Source organism: Garra rufa, chromosome 23 (assembly GCF_049309525.1).
Source record: "Garra rufa chromosome 23, GarRuf1.0, whole genome shotgun sequence".
Lineage (NCBI taxonomy): Eukaryota > Metazoa > Chordata > Actinopteri > Cypriniformes > Cyprinidae > Garra > Garra rufa.
The window spans coordinates 33,611,820-33,631,285 of NC_133383.1; the positions used below are offsets into that span (position 1 = coordinate 33,611,820).

The 19,466-nt window shown below is 35.4% G+C and overlaps 1 protein-coding gene across 4 annotated transcripts in view; it reads right to left on the reverse strand.

Moving 5' to 3' along the window:
- Positions 1 to 19,466, reverse strand: part of tln1 (talin 1) — a 145,953-nt gene that overhangs the window by 125,504 nt on the left and 983 nt on the right. The gene's annotated exons all lie outside the window — the stretch shown is intronic.

Sequence of the window (19,466 nt, forward strand, 5' to 3'; positions counted from 1 at the left end):
CCCAGAGTGGACAGTCCCTCTCTAAGCACTTGGTCTATGATGAAGCCCAGCATCCTCACTGAACCTCAACAGCATCTCCTCCCAAACTTCTTCTGTTTCTGCTGTCACACATTTTACGGTACAGCAGTTCTGGGACATCCACAACTGTGAAATACTCTGGAAAAACCACAACACATAAACAAAGAAGAACTGCTAATTGAAGAGAAATTATCACAAGCAAAACACTGTATTGAACAGACATGCAGCACAGAAGGATCAAAACAAATACACGTCACACAGTGCAATAAATCAAACTAACCCAACTGCAAATCAATAGAGCTGTATTGATGTGGAAGCGAAGGTCAGAGCAAAGCACATGGGTTGGTCTGAATTCACCAGGCTTCATGAGGAATTACTATTCAGAAACGCTGTAATTCAGAAAATTTAGTGTTTGCTGTTATTAGTACATTTTAAAGCAGATGTGGCTTGGTATATCAATATTATGGCATCTAACGAAATGCCAAGAAATGCCAAGCGGAAAAAAAAACCCTCACTGAAACATTACAATAATTGCAAATATATAATGAATAGTTAAGCCCCAAGGTCCTATTGTGCTACTCTGAACTGCTCAACGTGGACTACAAGGCATTAAGGTATTTCTGTAAAGCATGCTTTGAAACATTTTGCAATACGAAAAGCGTTAAACCAATAAAGGTTACTTGACTGAATTTGACTAATACCGTAGTTGATTTCTTCATGTATCTGGAATGTTTTCTCAATGTGTACTTGACGAAACACATAGTTAGGTGTGATTTGTCAGCAGTGCACTGCAAAAAACAGCTCTGTGTGCTCTGAGAGAGTGGTTAACATGCACTCGATTCTGAGTTCAAAGAGTTTCAAACAACGGTTTAACCATGTAGTGTTAAGTATGTCCATGCCACCATTTCTATCTTTGTTGGCAGGCTGCGGCGTTTCAGATCTGAGTGACATGTCGGTTCGCTACAGGATGGAGTCAGCTGTCATGATAAGTTTGTATGGCTAACATCATGTATGTGGGGCAACGTCTGATGGGCCGTTAGGCATGAAGTGCACTGTCTGAGTGTCATACAGCGGTCACACACACACCCTGTCAAATCATGTGGAAAATCAGCATGTACTGTATTTACACAGCACACAAGACCCAAGTTGCAGATTTGATTTCATGTAGAACTGAAACAAAATAAACCTCTGAATAATAAAAAATAAATAAATAAATAAAAAATGACCAAACAATGACGTGACGCGATTAAATAGAGGTGCGCACTAGGGTTGGGCGATGTCGACCAATTTGGCATCGTACGATGTCTAATCGTTTCCACCAGTGCTTAATTTGAGCGGGATTTTTAAAGCTTTTTTTTAAGTTCAAAATCGCTCCCATTGATTGCTTACTGCTTAACCCACTCTCTCCAAACGCATTTAATGAGCAGCGGAATGTTTAGGAGAAAGTGTAATATCACAAATAATACCAAATCAAGCGAAATTTTATTATGTATTAACATTATAAACACTATAAACATAGCTATAAGTTAGTTACCCTGACTCCAAAACGAATCATTTAAATGTAACGGTGTTCAGAATGAAACTAAGTTAAGAAACCAAAACAAAGCGAAACTAAAAATACCAGGCGTTGGGCTCACGTCAGTGATGCGCGGGTCAATGTATAAACAACCCGAACCCAACCGACGTTTTCATCTAACCCGCCCGCAACTCGGACTGCAAAAAATACAGAAAATATTGTACCCGACCCGCATGTTTAATATTGGCAATCAGCGATTAGCCTATATGCAGCTATGCGGTGGAGATGCGTCATTTGGCATTAGGTAATTTTGTCAAAAGAAATGTTCTTGATTACAAGAACAGCCCACTATTTGCCTGCAGTTCTTTCATTTATAGGTTTACAAAATATTTTTTTGTGAATATTCTCAATGAATGACCAAAAGGACAAGAAGCAGGCATTTTTCCACAGCTTGATTTGCTCATATGCGACCCTGGACCACAAAACCAGTTGGGTATGTTTGTAGCAATAGCCAACAATACATTGTAAGGGTCAAAATGATCGATTTTTCTTTTATGCCAAAAATCATTAGGATATTAGGTAAAGATCATGTTCCATGAATATATTTGGTAAATTATCTACCGCAAATATATCAAAACTTAATTTTTGATTAGTCATATGCATTGCCAGGAACTTTATTTGGACAACTTTAAAGGCGATTTTCTCAATATTTTGCATCTTTGCCAAAAGGTTGTACTTAAACACACCACAGAGACTACAGCCAACAACCTGAGAGGAAATAACTCTCCATACCAGCAGATGCCAGTAATCTGTATTTGTCATTCAAAAACCGGAAGAGCTAGGGCTGCAAATATACAGGCTGACAAATAGGTCAGCAGGCTCTCAATGATGGCCTGATATTGGCCGACGGTCAGCTCTGTGTGTGATGGCTTTAAGCCGCCGCAGTGCCATCAAACTGTGAATTCCCACAGTGGTGTGTGAGGTCTGAGCATCTGATGACTTCTGCAGGAATGCTGAACATCTGTTGACATGTAATCTGCAGGACAAATCCAGCCGCTTTAATCTTACTGCACACATTAGCACAGAATTACCACACAGCCATATCAGCACCATGATAAAAGACTTCAAAAAGCCTCAACAAATGTGAGCGCAAATACTGACGTGCTGCTACTTCAGAGGATTTCTGTTCCTCTTCCTCTTACACTAAAAGTAGGCATATAGTGAAAGACTGACTACTGAAAACAGGCCCACGATGTGAACAAATGTAATAAAGTAAGCAGACAGAAAAGCTCTGTGTGCGTGTGTAAACTGATCCCGGTTTAATCATATTTAGTGTAAACGCCATCTGATGATGATCTCTTGCGTAAAAGATCTGGCATTTGAGAGGCGTATCCGCTCTAATGTATGACTAATGTGTGCTCAAATGCTACTGCTAAGTTATATTATATGTATAGAGAGAGCAGATCACAAGAGATTGTAAAATCTGAAAACATGAAAGAAATGAGAAGCATAGGTCTGGAGAAACAAGTGGGAAGTTTAGTCATTTTTAAAGTAGTGTTGGGTGATATACTGAGATACTGCCAATACACAATGTTATCAAGGGGTCGAAAGGGATGCACAATAGTTTACATATTTGATCACCAATTTACTTATTTTCTTGCTTTTTTATTTTTATTATTTACTTAGTTTCACGGGTGGAGGGTGAACCATTTCCAGGTTAAACCTGTCTTTTTAGGCAAGTAACAGTAAAAAAAAAAAAAAAGTAAAAAAAAATGTCAATTTTTTTTAACTGATTTAACTCTTTAATGATGTTGTTTTAAATGGCTAATATAACTGCAATAATTAAGATTTTTAAATTGTTTTAAAAAAAAAGTGTCTTATACTCACATTTATGTGAACGAAAATGTAATAAAAATAGTAAAACTGTGCTGATTTACAGCTCAATTTTAATAAAATGTCATTAATGCTCAATTATTATTAATACTAATTACTAGTAAATACAAGGACAGCATTAATTCTTAAATAGAAATCTTTTGTAGGGCCCTCCGAAATCTTTCTAATTCCAAATTCCATTTTTTTCCATTAAAATTTTTCTTGTTCCCTTTTTTTTTTTTGTTTTATTTTTTTCTAGACTCCATTTTAATGGTTAAATTAAAAAATATGAATCAAAATTAATTTAAGTCTAATTAATTGAAATCATGAAATTTACACAACAGCAATTGTTTTTCTCAAATGTAGTATCATTCTTACCAATTTCTGTGTTTCCATTAATTTTCTGGATTCCATTTAATGGCTTCGTTAAATACTTAATAATATAATATAATACATAAAAATAATATATATAATAATGAATGATTAAAAGCATCTCTAATTAATTGATTTTATTAAAAATATATATTATTATTACTTTTTATCATAAATACTGTGTTGTGTTTCTACATTTGTCTGGTAAATAAATTCTGGTGAACACATTTCTGGTAAATATTCTTTAAAAAAATATGTTTTAAACAATAATTTTATTAGTAGTAGTAGTGGTAGTATCATTAAATTAAATAATATATTTCTGTCACAGTTTTTTTTTTCAAGTTAAAGCAAACTTTTATTTTGATGGGTTGCTGTAAAGACCTTGACGTTTCTGTTTATAAATGATATATGATATGATAAGAAACTGTAAAATGCTCATGAAGTGACTCTCAGAGCAGTTCTAGAGCATGTTTATGTGTTCATGTTGCGAGGCTGAAAAGACACCAATATTGACAAATTTCAATGACATTCCGGATGACACTGTAAATTTTATTTTCATGACTGGATTCCTTGTCACTTTTAATCAATTTAAAGCAGCTTTGCAGAATAAAACTATTCATATTTTTATGTATTTTGTATTAATTTTTTAAATTTTACTAACCCCAAACCTTTGAATGCTAATGTTTCACATTTTAGAGCAAATAAATGCAGTCTTGGTGAGCATAAGACACTTTCAAAAACAAAAAAGCCTCAATATTCTATACTACCTTATTAAAGCCTTATTCCATATTTTTGACCACTATACATGTATTATGTAGCCACAGGCCACCCTTGCTCTCTCAAGATCAGGATCAGTGTCAGCAAATGAGAATAACCCATACTGTGATTTTCATGAACTACTGTGAACAGGTGAAAGGTCAACAACGCAACAAATCAAGCAGTCAAAAAATGCTGTGTATTTATAGATTTTAGCTGAACTAGACAGCCCACACAGCTCTGACAAAGCCACGGTCAGCTGAACCAATGACAAACACTCATGCCAGACTATGAATAGCCAAAGCATGAACTTCACTCACAACTATCCTCAAATACTGTCGATCTATGCTGTTTTTTCTCGATGTCTCACAAATTGATTCATTAACAATTTATATGAAGGCCATTGTCAAAGGGCAAAGATTAGGGGTCCTCCGATTAGGATTTTTGAGGCCCAACACAGGAAGCAGTATCTGCTTTCTTTTTATCATCTAGAATTATTTATAGTAAAACTCCACTCATTTTTTTTAAGCATTTTATCAGTTTTTTAATCTGAGGGGTGGAGCGGAGCATTTTTTTTTTAGACATTTTTCAAGAATATCTGATTATCTCACCTAAATGTTAGATCATGCAGTGCACTTGTTTTTAGAATTGTGCAATTATTAAACAAATAAACACAGCACAAGCCTGATTTTCACAAACACATTTATCCATTATTTTAATTTCAAATCCAAACATTGTTATTGAAAATGCTTTTTCAGCATTGTGATTCGTGATACAGTATCAGTGCTGGAGTACAGTATCTTTCATAGACAAGTGTAAACACAATAAATATAAGCAACACATTATTCAGTGCTTTTCGCTTTTGCATTTACTTCTAAATTTATATATTAAGTTGCTCAAGCAAATGGCAAAACATTTAAACTGCTTCTGTTATCACAAAAATTCTAAATTTTTAAAAAAATACTATTGACAGAAAGGTTCTAGTGCCTTTTCTTTTGCATTTAAATCTTTATTAAAAGCAATCCTGTTGTTAATAAGGAACTTTGTTTTCCTCCCTCCATGAGTGCCACATATTATTGCCTTGTTTATCTAAAAATGCTCTCTTCCTTTAAACCTAGCCAAAAACCCATATGCGTTGACTGTGAAACACAGTAGACTTTAATTATATGCATTAATGGTGTAATCATGACATTTTCATGTCAACCCTTGTTCATATTTACAGAAAACAATGTGCTGTCACTTTAAAGTGATTATTGGCCAATAGCACCCCTAGCAAAGATAATGTTGTCCTGGGCACTTGCAATTAATCTTGTGGATTTTATCAATAACTCAACTAATTTAAAATGTTTAAACTAAGAGAAAGAGAAAACAAGCAGTGTTTTCCTCTGCTGTGTACTGAATGAATGAAGGAATGAATGAATGAACCTAGTCCTACATATCAACCCTGACTCGACCAATGGCATGAGGTCATCTGTTTATTCAAACAATGGTTGGCAGGGGGAGTACTCTAAAAGCTATTTTGAAAACAATGTTTATTTGTTTTAGTTTTGCAGTTTAGAGGCCCTACTGGCAATACATACTTATGCTTTAATAACCGTATACAGTATGTAAAATTGACAGCACATGCATCTTTCTGAATCTCTCAGACAGGTGTGCGTTTAACAGTTTGTCACGTTGATATGAGCTTAATATGCTTAATGTGCAACGGCATTCAGAAAAGCAGCTGTGAATAAACTTCAGTACTGAAAATAGATTAGCACAGGAAATCCGATCTCTCGTGGATAAAACATTTGAACGCTGTCCATCTTTTGTTTGGAGGAAACACTTGGCCACGATCAACATAATGGTGACATACAGATTATTTAAGACAATGTAGTGCTGCTCTCACTTTAAAAATGCACCAACAAAACACAAAAGATACATAATCTAATTTGCCTCTCAACCAAAAAAATATGACGGTTTTTAGAGCTTTACTCTCTAATGAAACTAGAGCTTGTACTGATCTGCATCTTCAGATGTGTCTAAAGAGGAGGATCTCATGGATCATGGGAAGATATGCCCAGTGACATGAAACCACATTCCTCTGGTCACTTTCCCACACAAACAGGAAGTCTTCAGTCGCTCTTCCGTCATGTGCCGGTCTTCTATGCAGCTATCTAAGAAATGCAGCTGTTGTCTCTCCCTAACACACAAAAACCATCTGCTACAGCACAGAGCTCCGCTCACTCCTTACACTGAGAGCCAAGCGTTACAGGTCAGCTTCTGGCTATTATTACCAGAGCAGACATAAGCGCTCAGATATGAAAGTCTCTATAGAACACATTGACATGTATGCATAACTTTTCTCCGCTCACACTTTAACGAGCATGTGCTCACACGGCAGTTCTGACATTTTTGGCCATCCCAAACATCTCACACCTCTCCTGATCCAGGCACTCAACACTGCTGTATACACTGTTGATGACACTTTGCGTAAAGCAGTCTTCCAACGCATGAGAAACTCTCCAAGCAGCCACTGCTGATGTCTGCAGATATTGCAGTTACACCAGGTCATGGATCTTTTGAGTCATTTCTTCAATCAGGACTGCAATTAAGAATAATTTATTTTGAGAGTCGACTGATCTAATCATGATTACAATGATAAATCGGATACAGATGGAATTGTGGAATCCAGTCATAAAAATGGAATTTACTGTATAACACGGAATGGCACGGAATTTTAAAAATTTTGGATGCATAAATCAAAAGTAGGTCAGTACTCTTAAATCAAAACACGATATGGGCTAGTGCCTGTGAATATTAAGCCACAAAAAAGCTATTTAAATATGAATCCTGCATGTCCTGCATTTCTCCGCAGATGCACAGTTTTGTTTACTACACTTATTGAAGCACGCATTAAGCTAGTGGTGTTTTCAACCAGTTTTCAAATCTCTATACTGCTCTGAGAGTCACTTCATGAGCATTTTACCATTTGTTTTGAGAAAAACTATTGTCATATCATGTAGAAACAGAAACGTAAGGGTCTTCGCAGCAACCCGTCAAAATAACGTTTTTTAACTTGAAGAAACTGACAGATATATTACTTAAGGTAGGCCTACATTATTAATAAAACATTATTTTTATTCATATTTGATAGAAACTTTTTTTTACCCGAATATATTCACCAGAAAATTCTAAATACACAAAAATATTTTTGAGAAAAAAAAAATTGATAAAATATTAATAAATTAATTTTGTCAAAATCAGTAAAATAAAATCAGGTAAAAAATAAATTAATTAATAAAATCATTTTATATATATATATATATATATATATATTAGGGATGGCGAAAACTAAAAAATTTCTTGACCGACCACCGAGCCTCATTAGCCGGTTGAAACCGGTTAACCAATTAGTTTAAAATATGGTACACTATTTGAAATAACAGCCATTTCGAGCCGCGCCTGCAATTTCGCAACTCTGTCGCATATGGCCGCGATCACACCGAACGCGTCTCTAAAAACGCGAGGCGCACAGCACTGCCTTTTTTTTGGTGACTTTTAATAAAAGAGCAGTGTGCTGCGTTTTTTTTATGTTGCTAAGCAACGACCAAAACAGCTGTCCTGTCAGTCAAATCAAAGGATTATAGCGCGAGCACTCTAAAATCTTCGTTTTATGCTGTTAAGTAAACTGTCATATTAGCAGAAACCCTAAATAATACAGCTCCGGGTTACCCACGATAGACACATAAGGTTTCTCCTCTATTTCTTGCAGTCTCCGGACTTTTTAAGCAACCGTAAAATTCCGTCACCACAACAGAAGGCCCGCCTCGTCTCCATTCATTCGATTGGACAATGGAAAAGAACGCGAATGACGTTGGGCGTTTTTCCGCTCAGAGTTGATTTTTTTTTTTTTAAACTTCACGCGCTCAGAGCGCTCCTGCAAAAACGCGAGGCGCCTGGGGCGCATAAGCAGCGCGTAGAACGCTCACTGCCAACAGAAAACCATTCAAAAGAGGCGCCTCCAACTGCAAAGACGCGTTCGGTGTGATCGCGGCCTAAGAAGCTCATTTGAAACATTGCCACGGCTCATTTAAGAAAATGACAGCTCCGAAGAGAGGCTGCTTTAGTTGAGGTAGTGTTAACCATAATAAAGAAAGATGATGATCATCATCACCTTATCGGTTACCACTGAAATGTAGATGTAATGTATTTCCAAATCTAAGCCCATCTTATGCGGAATGTTGCCTAATAGACTGCAACATGATAAAACCAATGGATAAAACAGGCACCTTCAGAATGCGTAAAAGACGCACCGCACTTTTTTTTTAACCGACTACCGACAACTTTGACCGGTTAACATTGATACGGTCAACCACCGGTCAAACGGTCATCGGTTAACATCCCTAATATATATGTGTGTGTGTAATTTGAAAGCAATGAAAACAAATACAGTGTATAAAACCATGCAGGCTATGTGTTCAAATCACTACATTGATTGAATCATAATAAAGAAAAACAACAGCACAGACTCGTAAAGAGAATGAACACTTATCTAAATTCACCGCATTTACATTTATTCAGAGACAAAAAATACTTCAGCATCGATTTATTTTTTGCATATTTTTGCCTTTATTATTAAAGAACAATATGGAGATGACGGGAAGCGAAGTGAGAGAGAGAGAGGGGGATGGGATCGGGAAAGTCAGGATTCGAACTCGGGACGGCGACCAGCATCCTGACTAATTGTTTCAGATCTAATTATGATGTACTGAGCTAACTTACCTGTAAAATCTCTAACACATGAGTAGATTGAACAATATTTGTGTGTTCCAGCTGGTTATTCACTGTCCAGTCTAATGGGGTTAATTGGTATTATAAGACATCACAGTTTCCCGTAATGGATTAAATAGACTGTCACGATTTTAGAGGCTGAGGCAATAGAATTGGCCTCCAAAAGATTTCCCTTGCCACTGGAATAACAGACCAAGTTGCTTTGACCAAATATGGCTGCTTCCAAATACTGGCAAGAGAAACAAACCAGCAGTGCAGATCTCCTAAACTGGAGCGAGTGTAGGCCACCACGCGTACGCCTGCGACATAAATCCAACACCTGTCAACGATTCAAACGGCTAAACTGGGGGAATCGTAAACTTAAACTAGAGTTATTGATTTCATTGATGATTAACAGTAAAGAATAGAGACATCTGACTGACTGACCCTGTTAAAAAGCCATTATTAAAACAGGTGGCACTAGAACTTTAACATACATCTGTAAACAAACACTCCACATTGAATGAAGAAACCTCATTTTCTCTCACCAGTAAAAGCTCCTCTCGTTTCTGAGTGTTACTAGAGTTGCTCTTCCCCAGAGAATGACAGAGCACATCCTGTTCCTCCAGAAGAATTCAGCACCACCACCAAGACATACAGACAGTTCAACTATGTCACTTCTTCAGTCACATTAATTACATGCTTTATTAATTTCTTTAGGACCAGTACAAACCAAACCGACTATTCTTTAACCATGAACCATCCTGTCATCATTTAATTAATTCTGTCATCATTTATTCACACTGTTGTCTCAAACCAGCATCACTTTCTTTCATATTTTTTAATATTCAAATTTATAGTGTATAGCGATGAAAGCAAAGTAATCCACTATTTAGTAGAGGGAGGTCAAAATAGCAACTTTCACGTTAGATTCAGTGTCAAGATTCAGGGGGTTAAAAATGACTTCATAAAGATGGCAGCATCATTATCTTATTTTAGCACAGAGATTGGTAGTTATATTAGTAAAATATGTTGACTTTAGCCATCTTTCTTGCATTATGTGCCAATGGTGACCCTTCAAAAATGGGAAAACAGCACTTTTCAAGTTTTTCTCAAAAGTTTGCATGCTTGTAACTCAATAAGTATTAAAAACATTTGAATGCCCTTTTAGATATTGTGTCTTAACAAACTTTCCTTTTGGCATCTTTATTGTTAATGCCCTATGAGCAGGGATGGAAATTAACTTTTTTGTCCAAAATCTACCAGCCACTAAATGTTTTTACCAGCCACTTTATGTTTTTAACCAACAATGTGTAGCTGCATGTGAAAATTAAAACTACAAGATCTACTATACTTGAGCAGTTTATTTAATCTCAAGTCTCAATAAAATACTGACATTTTCACCAAATTTTTCTATCATGATACAGAGCTATCTTCACAACTAATAGCCCACATACTATAACAGCCTAGATATTTTATGTAGCCTAATTTGCGCGCATTGGGGAGTCGCTCTCTAAGCGCAGGGTATTAAAGCTTCTTTTGAATGCGCGTGCGCGTTTTGCTTTCGTTTTTACTATAGACGCGCCATGAATTGCATCTGACAGATTGTGCGCTGTAGCACGAAATACAATACATTTCTTCAAAAGCAGATTGTGAAGATATTTTAACAGACCTCTTAATGCCTGTGATGTATCGCCACATTTTTTTAAGGTGTGCCTCCGCTAAAAGTGTCCGCCGTCTTCTTCTTCTTCTTCGTGTGTTTTAATGGCAGTTCGCAACCAACGTTAAGGTGCATTACCGCCACACGCCGTCCGGTTGAAGTATGTTATTTTTATTTACCCGCCACGGTGGCCGGTGAGTGAAGCGAGTTTACCCGCCACAACACAAAATCACCCGCATTTGGCTGGTGGCGGGTGCTAATTTCCATCCCTGCCTATGAGATATTGGTACTTCAAAATGGCTCCAGGAGTAAATCATTAAAATGTATACATTCTCAGTGGTCAAAAACCAAATGTGGGTCAGTTTGAAAAAATTACGATACTTCTTTTCTTTTATTTTAAAGAGGGATGTATGAAGTACAAATAATGTTAAAACTGTAGATGTGTCTTGTTTCTTTCTGTCAAGACAACTGCATTGAACATACCAATCTGAGTGCCATAAATATTCTTTTTTTTTGCATGCCTATAACTCAAGAAGTATTAAAGATATCACAATATGATTTTAGATTTTAGTTGTTAATAAACTTTTCTTCTAGAATATAAATTTTCAAGGCCCTTCATCATTCAGTCCCTGAGATATGAGGATCTCAACGAGGCTTAATGTCCAAATTGTTGAACGTTACCCATTTTCAGTGGTCGAAATCCAAATGTTGGTCACTTTGTGTACAGCTGATACTTATTTTATTTAAAAAACAATGTCTGAAGAAGAAATAACGGAAATAATGTTGAAATTAGAATTGTATCTTGTTTCCCTCTATCAAAACAAAACTTCCTCATTTTTGAATGGTCACCATTGGCACATAATGCTACAAAGTTTGCTAAAGTCAACAAATTTTACTAATAGAACTATCAATCTCTGAATAAAATGTGCCATCTTTCTGAAGTCATTTTAACCCTTGTAACTTGAGTCTAAATCTAAGGTGAATAGAGACACTGTTAGTGATCCAAATAATCTAAATTAGGGATGCACCGAAATGAAAATTCTTGGCCGAAACCAAAAACCGAAACACCAAAAGAATTATGCAAATTATTAGTACCATTGCATTTATGGCTATAACTGTGTAGTAATCTTACTAAAATCAAGGCATTGCAATTGCATAAATTAATATTAAAGTTTCAAAGAATAAATCAATTATATTAATTTGAACAATTATTATCAATCAAGTCATTTCACGTTGCTTGTGTGATATCCATTGGCTCACCTCCACGGTTTAAAACATAAATATTTATAAAAATACAGTACATAGAAAAGACATATCTCTAAAATATTGTGACGTAACACCAACGTAAAGCCATTGTTTTTCACTCACTGAAAGCTACATCTGTGTCGATCTCTGCTCTTAGCTGCCCGCACGACTGCAGAAACACTCCCTCTTGAACTTTCGGCATTAGAAGTTTTGCAAATCGCTATCCATGGGCCTTTCTCAGATATACTGAAATACATCCACACCGCAGACGTGTTGCTTCAGACAAGCACGTGCAGGCTGCGGTTTCTGTTTGCGTCAACATACTGTTTCGGCCGTGTTGTTTCGGTGAAAAAAGTCTTTCGGCCGAAAACGAAAATGCACTTTTGGGCCATTTTCGGCCGAAAATTTTCGGTGGCCGAATATTCGGTGCATCCCTAATCTAAATTAATCTTCTGAGGACAAATAATCATGTTATATGGTGAACAGATTTCATTAAGACTTTTATTCACATATGTGACCCTGGACCACAAAACCAGTCATAAGGTTAAATTTTACAAAACTGTATGCAGATGTATACATCATATGAAAGCTCAATAAATAAGCTTTCTATTGATGTATGGTTTGTTAGGATAGGACAATATTTGGCCGAGATACATCTATTTGAAAATCTGGAATCTGAGGGTGCAAAAAAATCAAAATCCTGAGAAAATCACCTTTAAAGTTGTCCAAATTAGGTTCTTAATGCATATTACTAATCAAAAATTACATTTGGATACATTTACAGTAGGAATTTTACAAACAATCTTCATGGAACATGATCTTTACTTAATTTCCTAATGATTTTTGGCATAAAAGAAAAATCAATAATTTTGACCCATGCAATGTATTTTTGGCTATTGCTACAAACATACCCCAGCGACTTAAGACTGGTTTTGTGGTCCAGGGTCACATATAAAGATTGACTGATCCACCTCAAATATGGTGAACGGAAGATCAGATGGGCTTGTTCGACGGAAAGGACTGAGTTAGCAGGATGAACAGGTCATCATCCGCTCCGTCTCTACACCCTCTCAGACCCCTGAACACAAAGGGACCCTTCATGCCTCTGAAGCCCACCACAATTCTGCCCAGTGTGCCCTCAATGGCAGGCTTGTTACGCAGTAGGGTGGGAGCAGAGAAACATGCTTCTGGCCACACTGATCCTGTCTGCACACAGGCCGGTTGCAGCATCATTCACTCTGTGTATGTGTGTGCTGGCTTTTTAATAAAGAACACTACAGACACGTCTTGGGATTTCTTGAGGACAATACTAGGAAACATATGGGCGAGCATCTTCTCCAAAACACCATAAAAAAATTGAATGACAGGGTTATTGTTAACCAGATAAAACAAATTGTATGGTACGTGATATGAATTTCTAAGGCCTAAATTTTGCTTAAAAACTGTTTTAGCAAATAAAAAGTACAATATTTAGGATACACTACCAGTCAAAAGTTTTTGAACAGTAAGATTAAGTTTTTTAAAGACGTCTCTTTTGCTCACCAACCCTGCATTTATTTGATCCAAAGTACAGCAAAAACAGTACATTTTTATATTTTTACTATTTTAAATGACTGGTTTTTTTATTTTTATATTTTATTTTATTAATAATTTTATTTCTGTGATCAAGGCTTTTGATTTTTTTTGCATCATTACTCCAGTCTTCAGTGTCATATGATTCTTCAAAAATCATTCTAATATGCAGATTTGCTCTTCAAGAAACATTATTATTATTATTATTATTATTATCAATATTTAAAACAGTTAAGTACATTTTTCTGGATTCTTTGATGAATAGAAAGATCCAAAGATCAGCATTTATCTCAAATAAAAAGCTTTTGTAACTTAATACACCATACTTTTCAAAAGCTTGGAGTAAGTAATTTTTGGGGAAAATTATAGAAATTAATACTTTATTTAGCAGGGATGTTTTCAAATTGATCAAAAGTAATGATAAAGACATTCATAATGTTACAAAAGATTTCTATTTCAAATAAATGCTGTTCTTCTGAACTTTCCATTCATCAAAGAAACCTGAAAATAAATTCTACTCAGCTGTTTTCAACATTATAATAATAATAATAATAATAATAAATGTTTGTTGAGCCGCAAATCAGAATATTAGAATAATTTCTAAAGGATCATGTGACTGGCGTAATGGTGCTTAAAATTCAGCGTTGAAATCACAAAAATAAATTACATTTTTAAATATATTCAAATAGAAAAACTGTATTCTAAACAGTAAAAATATTTCACAGTTTTACTGTTTTTGCTGTACTTTGGATCAGATAAATGGCTTGGTGAGAAGAGACTTCTCTAAAAAAACATTTTGACTGTTAGTGTATGTATCATTGTAAAAGCATCCACCCTCAGGTTGTGGTTAACATGCCTTTTTTGGTGAAACCTTTTTGGATTTTTATAAAGCAAATGCAAGAATGACTATACTGTTATTATTTTAGAAATTACATTTAAGTAAATATGATCATCAGGCTTTTTTAAAGAAGTTTATTTGTTAATCTCCCAAACATCACTAATGCACTGCATTATACGTTTAATGCCCAAAATAAAATTTAATAAAATTTTATTTATTTATTTATAATAAGAGAATATTTTTGCGAGATAAAGAGCAGCAACTGACATTCATGTGCATTTTATGCAAGTAGTCTGCTACAGTATAAAGATCTCATTGATTTCATTACAAGGCATTAGAATTTCTTAACCATATAAATAACAAATGCACCAAAATTGTGTTTTTTAAGCTTTATATTTTCACTTGAGCGTACAATAAGGGCTATAAAATCTTGATGTATCAACATAAAACACAAAAAACTATTTTGTACACTGCAAAAAATGCTTTTCTAGCTTTGTTTCCAGCCAAAATATCTAAAAATTCTTAAATCAAGAAGGATTTTCTAAACGAGTAAAAATTATTGTCTTGTTTTCAGAAAAAAAAAAGTAAAAAATTAGCTAAATAAACAAGCAAAATAATCTGCCAATGGGGTAAGAAAAATTATCGTTTTCTGCATGAAATAAGATGTTTTGGCTTACCCCATTGGCAGATTATTTTACTTGTTCTAAGCAAACACTCACTTAATTTTAACTTGTTTTTTCTGAAAACAAGAAAAGTTTTACTTTTCTAGAAAATCCTTCTTGATTTAAGAATTTTTAGATATTTTGGCTGGAAACAAGACAAAAAATCTAAGCTAGAAAAGCATTTTTTGCAGTCTACATTTTGTCTACAGATTTAATCAACTTTTAAAAGACACATTTTCTGACTATTACTACATATGTGAGGCATTACAGAGTTAAAACAACTTTTTTCTCAAGAGTGACAAGATTTAAGAATGCAGAACTCTTGGTGTGGGATCCTTAACCCGTTTACTACTTCAACAATGAATGGGATGTCCAAAAACTAGATGTAATTGAACTGAATGCTCTTTCAAGCACCAACACACTCAAAAGCTCACAGAAACTAGAGCAACATCTCAGTCATTCCGCAGAACTGAGGAGTTGACAATTAAATGCAATCCTGGATTAAATGAATAACAGCTTTAAATATAGCTGCAAGCAGCAATTAACGGGGTTCGAGTATTTAAGGCCTTTATGGCTTCTATACTGGTAGGGTGTAGGCCAACATGAAATATATGGCTGACACCAGAACATATCCATTACGAAGAATACACTCACAAACAGAAACATACACAGTAGGGATGCTCATTTCGGTTAATTTTCCTGACCGACAACCGCTGCTCGTTATCCGATCATTAACCGTTAACTGATAAAATTTGAATAATAAGTTCATTTAAAATAAAAATAGAATGCACGAGTATCTGTGATGATACATAAAAATACAAGCAAATGTTTTATTTTAACGTGCAAACAGCAGCATACAGAGCAACAACAAAAACTGCATTGATATACTCAAATTATCACGCATCAGCAGCGCTTCTGAGAACAGAGAAAATCAGAATGAAACAAACAAAAAAAATAATATAAATAGGCCTACACTAAATATGTATAAATTAAATAACTACCTAATTAAGATGACAAAACTAAAACACACTGAATCCTTCTATGCGCTTTGAAGAAAGGTACCGGTCTTGTTCTTCTCGTCTGACATAAAAACATATAGCAGGCCAGCATATACCTCAGTTTTTAACATGTGGACATGCTGTACGGATAGACTGGGACGCTGTCTGTTAACGTTTAGATCCGTGACAAAAACACTTCTCAAAAATCCTTTCAATTTGCGGTTCGGGTCTTTTCATCCACTGATCCACATATGTGGAGAAACGTGTTTTCACAGCGTTCAATAGCCAATCACAGACATTTTTGTTGATTACATTATCGCAATGGCCAATCAGAGGCGGCTATGTTACGATCCTCTCACCACTCAAAGTGCCGGTTTCAGTTCTGCTGAATTCTATACATCCACGAACTCTCTCATTAAAACAAAGAAAGTGTAGACATGATGTAAATAAGAGATTCATTTACAGAGTAAAGGTTATTTTATTACTTTTTATTAACTTTGTGAGATTGTGTTTAACTACAGTAATGTATGAGTGACAGCTTTCCAGTGATTGTAAGGGGAGCGCGCACTTTGGATTCACTCTCTGATAACCCAATATCGCCATTCCCATCGTGTTGCATAGGCTACTTACATGAGTTACACAAACTAAGAGAAGGTAAAGCAGGTGCTTCAGCAAAATATGTCTGAACAGCCGCACTGCACGTGACCACACGCGCCAAGCGAGTAAATATTTTTTTTCTTTCACCATGCAGCAAACGTAAAAAAAAAAAAAATATATATATATATATATATATATGTGTGTGTGTGTATATACATACATATAACCGTTTAACTGATAGTAATAATCGGTTAAAATTCTTACTGACGGTTAACGGTTAAACGGTCAATATGAGCATCCCTAATACACAGAAATGAAATGGTTAAACTATTGTGTTCATTAAGCACGATTACACACACAGACAGATGCACACATATTTTGTTGCACATAAGAGATTTGTACAATAAATGATAAGTGACAAAATGCTTAAAACTTGTGTTTTTAAGATTTGATATATCATTGTCATGTTTGACAGTAATCACAATCATGTGTAATTGACAAATATGATATAATATAAATTAAGTTTTAAACTTTGGGTAAATGTGATTTGAAAAGGTATAACAGTGATTTAGTATCATTTACATATGAATTCAAAACTATATACAGCCATTAAACCATACAAACCACTGTTCTATTAATATGTGTAAGCCCATTAGTGGTATTCTACTGCCATCTAGTGGCTATAGTTGTAATTTCATGCAGTTTGAAATGAGATGCATTGTTTTTAAGCTTTATAACAATTACATTGCCTTTTTTGCCCAATGTCCATAAACATATGCTTGTTTTGAATCATATGATGCATGATTTTACTTAAGTTTGTGAATTTTTTTTTCTTTTAGTATTTGTAGACTTTTAGGTACACTAGATGAAAACTATATTATGAAAATGCCCTGTTATAGCTGTCCAAATGCAAATGTTCAACTTTTTTTTGATAATTACTGACCAAGAGAGTCTGGAGAATTGTACTGCAGTGATTGTATTGACTATGAGTTCAAAACCCAGGACGAGTTCACCAAAGTTTTTTTTTAAATTATCTCACGTATTAAAAGAACAGTTTGATTGACAACAGTGGTCCTAGAGGCAAAGTTGTTCAGAATGTGGAGATGTATCATATGATATGAAGATGTAGTGTATATGTGAATATTTGGACGTTTCATTGGGTTTTTAGTTCTTTATACAATAGAAATATCATGTTTTTGACACCTTTTTAACTGTTATAGCGCCACCTATTGTCTAATCTTCATGAAACTTTGCATGCTTATTAAGAGTCATGGGGTACACGTTGTCACCAATTTTTGTAAAGTTTTGAGTTTTTGTTTAGGTTCTATAGCCTTTTGAGTGTATGTGGCCACGCCCCTTTTGAAAATGACCCTGTTATAGCCCACCAAAGGACAAAATTCCACATTTTTTTGATAATTATTGATCTAGAGAGTCCAGAGAATATTACTGCAGTGGTTTGATCGAGATCGGGCAAAAAACCTAGGACTAGTTCGCAAAAGTAGGTTTTTAACATATTTGTGAATAATTAATGAACGGTTTGATTGACAGCAATGGTTCTTGAGGCAAATTTTCTTGGCATGAGGAGAGCTATCAAATGATATGAATAATGTGTGGATGTGTGAAACGTCACACGATAACAGAGCCAAAAAATCTCGTTAGCGCCAACTAGTGGCCGATTTCTTTCAAAATTCTTACAGACCTTTAGGGCCATGAGGCGAACATGCCCACCGAGTTTGGTTCCGATTGACCTCCGTTAACCTTGTCAAATAGGTGCTCAAACTTCATTGGCCAATGGCGGTCATGTTTTTTGAGATACGCCAATGTCCTCATAGACACTTGTGCCCCTTTGGTCCAAGTCACTGCATACCAATTTTCAAGTCGATCGGACTAACGGCTGTGTATTTATAGTCAATAATATGTTTTTTCCGATTTATAGCGCCACCAAGTGTTCAAGCTCCGCATTTTTTTTTATTTGACCAAAGATTAAGCTTATACACATGTGTACCGAGTTTGGTGAAGATATCTCATTCCTTTCAAAAGTTATAGCCATTTTAGTAAAAGTGGCCCCTCACTTTCGAACGTTTTGGTCGCCCTTTGCGACCGTGAGTGAAAAGTTCAACTTTTTTTTGATAATTATTGATATTCAGTGTCCAGAGAATATTTCTGCACTGGTTTGGTTCTGATCGGGCGAAAAACCTAGGACTAGTTCGCAAAAGTAGGTTTTAGACATAACTCAAGTTTATGGGAAAACGGGGCCTCCGGGACCCCAAATCACAGATGAGTATTTGACAATTGTCTAGACCCAGGGATTCCAAAAATGTAAATTTTTTGAGTCTACGACACACGGTTTGGGAGTTATGGTCACTTTCGCGTTTTTGGTCGCTGTAGCGCCACCTATGGTCCGATTGGGCTGATTCTTTGTGAGGTTCTCCTCGATTTTTGCTCTATCATCTGACCAAGTTTCAAGTCTCTAGCACTTACGGTTTGGGCTGCACGTTCAGTTTTACGGCAGAAAAATAATAATAATAATAATAAAAACCTTAACAATTACAATAGGGATTCAGTGCTACGCACTCGAACCCCTAATAATGCCATGCAACAGTTTCTT